The sequence below is a fragment of the Chamaea fasciata genome, unplaced genomic scaffold (genome assembly GCF_029207755.1).
Source record: "Chamaea fasciata isolate MVZ Bird 193981 ecotype frontalis unplaced genomic scaffold, bChaFas1.0.hap1 SCAF_328, whole genome shotgun sequence".
Classification (NCBI taxonomy): domain Eukaryota; kingdom Metazoa; phylum Chordata; class Aves; order Passeriformes; family Sylviidae; genus Chamaea; species Chamaea fasciata.
The window spans coordinates 91,182-100,529 of NW_027094413.1; the positions used below are offsets into that span (position 1 = coordinate 91,182).

A 9,348-nucleotide genomic window follows, 5' to 3' on the forward strand; every position below is an offset into this window, starting at 1 on the left:
GCAGGAGCACCAGGAGCACCAGGAGCAGCAGGAGCAGCAGGAGCAGCAGGAGCAGCAGGAGCAGCAGGAGCAGCAGGAGCAGCAGCAGGAGCAGCAGGAGCAGCAGGAGCAGCAGGAGCAGCAGGAGCAGCAGGAGCAGCAGCAGGAGCAGCAGCAGGAGCAGCAGGAGAAGCAGGAGCAGCAGGAGCAGCAGCAAGAGCAGCAGGAGCAGCAGGAGCAGCAGGAGCAGCAGGAGCAGCAGCAGGAGCAGGAGCAGGAGCAGCAGGAGCAGGAGCAGGAGCAGGAGCAGGAGCAGGAGCAGGAGCAGCAGGAGCAGCAGGAGCAGCAGGAGCAGCAGGAGCAGCAGCAAGAGCAGCAGGAGCAGCAGCAGCAGGAGCAGCAGGAGCAGCAGGAGCAGCAGGAGCAGCAGAAGCAGCAGGAGCAGCAGCTCCCTGCTGGAGAGGACGCTGTCGTTCACCTCATCCCCCTAAAAGCCTCAGCAGCAACAGCACGGTGTTCCTGCACAGAGCTGAGGGGGCCGAAGAACTCGGTCAGCCTGGCCAGATCTACGTTAGTCCTGCCAAGAGGAAACACAAGTGCCACGTGTTTTCCTGCGTGCTAATTAATGAGTACAGTTTCTAAGCCTTACTGTGGCAAGGGCCAGAAATGAAGGACCTAGGACTTGACAGCAGCTGTGCATCACACTTTACTTTCTTTCCCCATGTCTTCAAACACCTAAATCCTCCTGTCAGAGAAATCTCGTCCAAATTCACTACTCGACACGCAAACTGAAGGCGAAAAAAGCCATTCATCAACCAGAGACAAAGAAATCCTCCTGGCCTTAATAAAGGTCAAACTGGACAGAGGATGAAATGCAAACTGACCAAAACAAAAAACAAAACAAAGACTTACCCAATATGTTTGATGAAGGGGGCCAAAACATACAGAAACTCATTTACAAGCTGAATAGGGAGGAGGGATTGATTCTTGTTTTGTCTCTTCTCCTGGGATTGATTCTTGTTTTGTCTCTTTTCTTAGCCACAGAGTATGGAGTAAGGAAGTCATCTGACTGATCCCCTTGCTTTTCAGAAACCTGAGAAACAAAACAAAACAAAACGAAATTAACAAGCCCAACGAAACCAACCAACCAACAAGAAAACAAAACAGAGAACCACTTTGGGAAGGCAGATCCTCGCCGGCAGCTGGTCCATCACCTACACAGGGGACCCTATTCCAGGGCACTTTTGGGGCACCTGCCTGAGCCTGTCAGGGCGCTCTGCGCAGAAGAGATTTCTGCCGGATGCAAACGTACCTGAGGGAGAGGCAAGGGGGGAGGAATGTTCTAGACAGCTCAAAGCCATTGCTGTGCCACTTCCCGTGCGGCAGGTCCCGTGACAGGACAGGATCTGAGGCTGTTTGAAACTCAAAAGGTAGAGACACCGATTCCAGGTGCCAGTTGGCTTTCTCAGTTTTTCCAGCAAGTGTTTTCCAAATCACGAAGCCCCCCCAGCATCATCCCCCTCCTATCACAACCTGAAAGCATCTCGATTCTGTTTTCGAAACCCCAAGGGACACCTCAGAGTTCAGCGAGTTCTGCCCGTCCGGCCCTCGGTGCCCCCGGCTCCCTGCCTGTCACCCTTGTTTTCATACTCACTCACACAGTTATTCTACCGTGGGCAGCAAAATTGTTCCCGTTTCTCCTGTACTTCTCTGCTCACCTTTGCTCTCAGCTGTGCGGGACCCACGGGAGGAGGCCGTGATCCCGGATCAGCTCACAGGCAGCTCTGCTGGCATGGGCAGCGCTTTGGAATATCTCCAGAATACCGCTCTGAAACAGAAAATAGGACCTGTTCTTCTACGGTCAAGATCGAACGATCGAACTCAGAATTAGCAATCGGACCGGCATCTGATCAGCTTCAAGGTGACACGAACACCAGCTGCTCTCAGCGACTCCAGGGAAGGAAAGACGCTCTCCGTTCAAAGCTACTCTCACGAGGAGTCTTCAGGCAGTGAGAGGATTTTGTTCTTTTGTCCAAGGCTTCGATACCCGAACCGCTCAGGGCGGACGCTGCCGAAGCCGAGAGCTCCCGGCACGTGAGCTTCCCTCCCGCTGAAGCGCAGTTCAGGTAACAAACGTGCTGCCTGTGGATGGAGACCCCCGAAAGAGAAAAGGCCCTGACAGCAGGCACAAAGGCACGGTGCCCACGTGAGGCTCCGTGATGGCAGCAACCTGTTCCAGTTTCAGGGGACAAGGCTGCGACCGGTTTGGACACAAGCAATTATCTCCCCCTCCACACGGACACAAAATCAACAAGGAACAGGTTTTCAAGAAGGCAAAGGCAGAGTCAGCTGCTCCTTTTTGCTTTGGCCTTGAGATCTCAAAGCCATGCAGACTTCTGTACTTTGGGGTTTTTTGGTGCTTTCTTTCCAAATTCTTACCTGGGAGCGAGCCCTCATCACACAAGAGACTGTTGAAAAGGAGAGAATGACCTGGAAAATCCTCTGGCAGTCATAAAGCCCACAGCAACGTTTGCCACGAAGCCCTTCCCCAGGACATCTGAGGATCCACTCGCAGGCTCTGCTTTGTACTGGAAGCCACAGAAATACCATCATCAGACATTTAGACGTTGCCAAAGAATACCTGCTCCTAAGAGCACAAAACTCTGGTTCCCTGGGAGTGCCAGCTCAGGCCTGACCACAGCTTCTTCTGGACCTGTCCATTTCCATTCCTATCGAATTTCATCCCTAACATCCATCAGGAACAGTCAGCCTGCAGCCCAAACATGCAGTGCAAATGGAATCGTAGAGGTTGCCGTTCCCAAGACACTTCAGTGCGACTCTAACATTACTAATCGAAACTCAGAGATGAATGTCAGCTCGCTGGGGCAGAACATTCTGTTTGTCGTGCTCGCAGAGCAATACGCAGCGCAAGTCGTTGCGCCTTAGCACTAAAAACCAACGCAGTCCCCACAGACATGGCAGTTCTAACCCCAAGAGGAAACAAAAGAAAGATGCCTCTAATTAACCACCCACGGGAGAATGAGAGTTCATTGTATTTTTATGGCTTTTTTCTATACATTTCTCAAGAATTCCTGGATCGAGAAAGCGGGACTCTTACCTCCAAATCAATACTGAAGAAAAGCTGGAAAAAACTGGTACTTTCCTCAGGTCCGAGTACTGATGTGACGGAAGGAATCTGTCTCCCTTGAGGTACATGTGCTCCTCTGTGAAGAGAAAAAGGTGGGGCATCGTGGAGGAGGACAACCTTCCCAATCCACAAGCACGGACAATAATGAATGGAAGCTGTACTGTGCAGTGTTCCAAGCTGGGAGAACAGCGCAGGAACTGCAGAAGGCCTTTGCTCTGAGGCTCAGCGTGTTGCTGGCCACCCCTCCCCTTCTCTTCCCCAGAATGAAAAGCTCAGTCAAGAGTGTCTGAGCACAAAGCAGGTGGGGAGATCACCATTCCCCAGGGCTCTGCTTTTCACCCCAGCAGTGACACACGCAGGAAGTTCCAGTACCTGGCTTCAGGATCTGCTGTGCCACACGAGCAGGGTCAGGGAGAAGGTGAACCTGAGGTGTGGCCGCCTGATTCCATTCTGCACCGCATCCCAGAGACACAGCAACTGCAAGAGCCCAGGGAGAAATGCCTGAACTACAGCCCAGATGAACACAACAGGAGCATGGATACATGAACCAGCTTCTGGGACATTTCATAGGCCAGGCAGGTCAAATATCAGTTCTCTCAGGATTTCCGTTCCTACAAGCAAAATTCCCAAGAATTTCTAAAACACATTTCCCACTTTCTCTGTCCATGGACTGTAACAGGTGGCAACACAAAGCAGTAGAGGAGAAACAAGGGAGAGAGGATGGAAATCTTCTTTTAGCTGTCTCACCACGTGCATGCAGGTGGATGAGCGAGGCAACACCTCTCCCAGACACGTCCATGAGCTACAAGCTCTCACCTGCCAAACTGGCAACCGAGCTGAGCCTTACCTGGCTCATCTCTCGAAAGCAAGCCCCTTCCAGATGGGGTCATAAGGAAGCCAGCCGCTCTCATGTTGGAATCATGGCTGCTTAGGGCAGCTACCGTAAGACCCAGGGCGAGGAAACGGCCTCCCGTGATCCCAGGGCAAATCAGGCCAAATATTGGGAAGTCTGATGGTGGGAGGGCTGTCCAGCCCTGGCACAGCTGCCCAGGGCAGTGGTGGAGGCCCCGTCTCTGGAGGGATCAAAAGCTATGCGGACGTGGCACCTGGGGACATGGGACAGGGTGGCACCGGGGGAATGGTTGGCACTGCCATCTCAGAGGGCTCCTCCGACCTGAAGGTTGCCTGGCAAGCCCAGGATGCCAGGAGCCAGCAGCCATTTCTCTTGGATTTCCTGCCTACAGGCATTTTAAGCCTGCTTGGCTTCACAGGTGGTTTTATGCCAAGGGCATTGCCATCATTTCTGATCTTAATTCAAGGTTTGGAAAGCTGATTTTTATGAGAACTGGTCCATTTCTTTTGATAAGCCTTAACTTGAGAGTTTCTCTGCGCACCAAAATCAGGGGGTGAACCCAACGTGGCCCCAAAGGGCTGTGAGATCCCAGCTATCCAAGGCCCAATTCTCTTGGGATTGGTTTCTTGAACCTTTTCAGGGTTCATTTAGCGAACTTAAGGGTTTGGTATAATTTCATGATGAAAACAACCAGAAACCTGTGAAAAAGAAACTGAACGAAAGCCGGCTAAAAGCATCCCCTGCTGATGACTCATTAAAACAACTCGTTCAAAAGGAGGCAGGATTGATTCAATCCTCACCAACCCACCTGGCTAAGGTCAGAGTTCTCTGCCCACCGAGGACACAGCATGCAGCAGGGACCTTTCTCCCGCTCTCCAGCACAGGCTGCCTCCCTCCACGGGCAGGGAACTGCAGCCACTCAGGGAACACCGACTTAGTCCTGGGCTGGCAACAGGAGAGGCACAAGGAATATTGTGAAGTCATTCCGATCTCAGCACTGTCCACGCCTGGGAGAAAGTGCTTCCCACACCATTCTTGGAATTGTCTTGTCTGTCCCTTCCAGCTTCGGAAGGTTTTCTGTGGGAGCTGGGATTCTCGGTGCGCTTCAGGAGCCGCAGGTGCCTAAAGCATTCCCCGGGGAACGTGCAGCTTCCCTTGTGCCTTTCAGTTCTTTATCCCAAACAGTCTCCCCAGTGCTCTACAACCTAGAAAGAAAAAAGCCAAAAGAAGGAAAACCAATTCGTTCTGACACGACGGAGGCTTGCTTATACCAACACACTTCCAGGCAAAAAACCATTTCTGCCACTCTAACAAATCGACTTGATCTACTGCCTCAACTCGACGGTAAACTATTTAAACATTGCTTTGAAGGTAAACTATTTAAACATTGTTTCAAGAATTCCAGGCTTGGAAATCTCAGCCAGTGCTCAGCTTGGCTACTTCAAGGACATCCCCACCCAGGGCACCCAGCGCTCCCGGTCCCAAACACCACATTCGCCACAAAGCCCATGAAAACCTTGCACGCACAGACGGCACAAGGTTGCTGCGCGTCCTCTCCGGCGGCGGCAGCGGCTCCCGGGGACGTGACCAGCAGAGCCCGCTCCCAGCTGGCTCAGCCCGGACTCGGTGCAGCCCTCAGCCAGAGCTGCGGGGAGCTGACACCGTCCCCGGGAAGCCCTGCCCGGACAACCGGGGCGTCCTCCCCGCCGCCCCCGCCGAAAGCCCCGCGCTTACCTCCGCCGCGCTGAGCTTTGAGTCAGAGAGCAGCCGCCTCCTGCTGCCGGCTGCGGGACGGGCACGGCTCGGGCCGGCTCGGCCGACTTCTTCTGCCCTAAGGCTTTTGTATTTCCCTCCATTTCCCCGGGCCGGAGGGCCGCGGGGGTGGCGTGTGGGCGCGGCGGAGAGCGGCGGGAACGTGCGGAGCGAGACGGGCGGCCGGCACGGCGGGCGCGGCGGGACCTCGGCAGAGAGAGGCGGCGCCGCCGCTGCCTGCCGGCGCGGGCCCGGCTCCCGCCCGCCCGCCCGCGGCGCCGCCGCCGAGCCCACAGCCCGTGGCCGCGCACCCCGGACACGCCGCGGAAAATCGCGGCCGGGCGGCGCCGTGGTCAGGGCAGGGCGAAGGCAGCCGGGCAGGCGCCCCCTCCCACCCCGTCCTTGCCGTTTTCCCGCTCTTTTTGCCGCCGTCTTTGGAAGGTCAAGCGCGTCGCGCCGAGCCGCCAGCTTGGGAGGGGAAGGACGCGACTTCCGCCCTTCCTCGCCGCCATGTTGGTTGAGGGTGAAGCCACTTCCGGTCGGTCCGCCATCTTTCGTGTTGGCACTGGTCAGGCCCCCCGCGCCGGCTGCTCACCCAGTCACCTGAGTGAATAAAAAACCCGAACCCGCCCGCGGCGCCGCTGCGCCCCCATCCCGCGTCCGCACACCCGCAAACGCCGCGGAAAATCGCGCCCGGACGGCTCCGGGTCCGGGGTGGCGCGCGCAGGCAGCCGGCTGCCACGCGCCCGGGCTCCTTGCCTTTTTCCCTCCCTTTTGGCCCCGAGCTGCGGGCGGGCGGGCGGCAGCGCCGCCCCCGAGCTCACAATGCGGGGCTGCCACGCGTGTCGGGGACGGGCGGGGGGGACAGCTGCACTACCGCTCTTTGCCCACAGGGTGGCAGCATTGCCACACAGATCAGGCGTGACGGGCACGGGGGACAGCTGCACTACCGCTCTCTGCCCACAGGGTGGCAGCACTGCCGCGCGGCGGCGCGGAGCGGAGGCGAAAACGAACATGCCCAGGAATGCCCTTCCGAACAGCCTCCGGAATAAATGGCCCAAAAGACCCCCGAGCACACCTGCGAGAGCCCTGCCAGCAACCAGACCGAAACAAAAAAGCTTTTCATTCAGGCTCTATTCCAAAAATCCCCCCGAATCCCCCCAAATTTACACAAATATCCCCCAAAATTCCCCCTAAAATCCCCCCAAACTCCCCCTAATACCAACAATTCCCCCCCAAATCCCCCCGATTCCCCCCAAAAATCCTCCCAAAAATCCCCCAAAATCCCCCCAACATTGCCCCAAAATCCACCCAAAATTCCCCAGAAATGCCCCAAAATCCCCCCCCAAAATTCCTGCAAATTTCCCCAAATATCCTCCAAACATCCTCCTAAAAATCCCCCCAAAAATGCCACCAAAACTTCCCCAAATACGCCTTCCAAAATCCACAAAAAATCCCGCAAAAATCTCCCAAAATCCCCCCCCCGCAAACTCCCCTAAGTTCCTCCCCGAAATCCCCTAAAAATCCACAAAAAATCCCCAAAAAATCCCCGAAAAACTCCTCACAAAAATCCCAAAAAAATCCTCACAAAAATCCCGCCAAAAATCCAATCAAACCCCCACAAAATCCCCCCAAAATCCTGAAAAAATATATCCGAAAATCGCCCCCAAAATCCAGTCAAAATCCCCCCCAAAATCCCGACAAATATCCCCACAAAAAACCCCAAACACTCCCCAAAAATATCCCCAAAAATCGCCAAAAAAATCCCATCAAAATCCCCTTAAAACTCCAAGGAAAAATCCCCGAAAAAATCGCCCCCAAATCACCCCAAATTTCCCCTGAAAATCCCCCCCCAAATGCCCCCATAATCGCCCTAATAATTACATAAAAATACACCCCAAATATCCTCCAAAACCCCCAAAAAGTCCCCGCAAAAATGCGCCCAAAAATCTCCCAAAATTATTAAAAAATCCACAAAAAATCTCGCAAAATCCCCCCAAAAATCCTCCAAAAAATTCCCCAAAATTCCCCCCAAAACAGCCCTCAAAATCCCCCAAAAAATCCTCTCAAAAATCCCTCAAAATTTCCTCCCAAAAAATCCACCCCAAAATCCACGAAATCCCCATAAAGGTCCTCCCAAAAATACCCAAAAATCGCCCCAAAAATTCTCCCCAAAATTCCCCCAAAATCAAAAAAAAATCCCTCCAAAAATCCACGAAAATATCCTCCCAAAAATCCCCTCCAAAATCCCCAAAAAATCCCCCCCCAAATTCCCCAAACATGCCGCAAAATATCCTCCAAAAATCAAAAAAAATCCCCTCCAAAATTCCCCCTGAATCCCCCCAAAATCCCCCCAAAATCCTCCCCAAAAATCCACGGGAAAATCCCCGAAAAACACCCCCCCGGAACCGCCAAAAACATCCTCAAATTCGCCCCAAAAATCCAATCAAAATCCTCCAAAAATCCTCCAAAAAAAATTCCTAAAAATCCCCCTAAAAATCTCCCCCCAAATTCCCCAAAATTCCCCCAAAACACCTCTAAAAATCCTCCCAAAAATCCCCGAAAAAATCCCCCCCAAAATCCCCCCAAAAATCCATTCAAATTCCCCCCAAAAATCCCCCCAAATATGCCCCCCAAAATCCCCCCCAAAAATCATCAAAAAATCCACAAAAAATCTCGCAAAATACCCCCAAATGTCGTCCAAAAACTCCCCCAAAATCCCCAAAAATATCCCCAAAAATCGCCCCAAAAAACCCACCAAAAATCCTTTCAAATTCCCCAAAAAAATCCCCCCAAGTATGTCCCCAAAATCCCGCCAAATCCCCCCAAAAATTCCTGCAAAATTCCCCACATATCCTCCAAAAAATCCCCCCAAAATAATAAAAAAATCCACAAAAAATCTCGCAAAATCCCCCCAAAAAATCGTCCCAAAAATTCCCCAAAATCCCCAAAATTATCCCCAAAAATCGCCCCAAAAATCCCTCTGAAAATTCATCCAAATATACCCCCCAAATCCCCCCCAAAATTCCCCCAAAAAATCCACCCCAAAATCCACGAAATCCCCACAAAAAATCCGCCCAAAAATCCTCCCAAAAAATCCCTAAAAATCTCCCTAAAAATCTCCCCCAAAATTCCCCAAAATTCCCCAAAAACACCTCTAAAAATCCTCCCAAAAATCCCCGAAAAAATCCCCCCCAAAATTTTCACCAAAAATCCCCCCAAATTCCCCCAACCCCCCCTAATTATGGCCCCAAAATCCCCCCAAAAATCCCCCCAAATCCCCCCAAATATTCCTGAAAATTCCCCAAATATCCTCCAAAAAATCCCCCCAAAATCATCAAAAAATCCACAAAAAATCTCGCAAAATCTCCCCCAAATATCCCCCAAAAAATCCCCCCAAAATATCCCCCAAAATATCCCCCTAAATCGCCCCAAAAATCCCTCTAAAAATTGATCCAAAAATACCCCCAAAATCCCCCCCCAAATTCCCCCCAAAAATCCCATCAAAAAACCCGCAAAATCCAACCAAAAATCCCCCAAAATATCCCCAAAAATCGCCCCAAAAATCCAATCCAAATCCCCCCAAAATCCTCCTAAAAAATCCCCAAAATCCCCC

At 52.7% G+C, this 9,348-nt stretch overlaps 1 long non-coding RNA gene across 3 annotated transcripts; it reads right to left on the bottom strand.

Annotated features, from left to right (window-relative positions):
* Positions 1-437: 437 nt before the first annotated feature.
* Positions 438-5,904, bottom strand: LOC136305231 (uncharacterized). 3 transcript variants are annotated; one of them, XR_010725177.1, is made up of 7 exons: positions 5,715-5,904; positions 4,789-5,185; positions 3,500-3,604; positions 3,098-3,203; positions 2,419-2,567; positions 1,698-2,121; positions 438-1,072 (listed from the first exon to the last, which is right to left on the bottom strand). It is a non-coding gene; the product is annotated as an uncharacterized lncRNA (long non-coding RNA). The 3 variants fall into 3 exon arrangements; XR_010725178.1 differs by having other exon boundaries at positions 438-556; positions 892-1,072; positions 1,698-2,567; XR_010725176.1 differs by having other exon boundaries at positions 1,698-2,567.
* Positions 5,905-9,348: the final 3,444 nt, after the last annotated feature.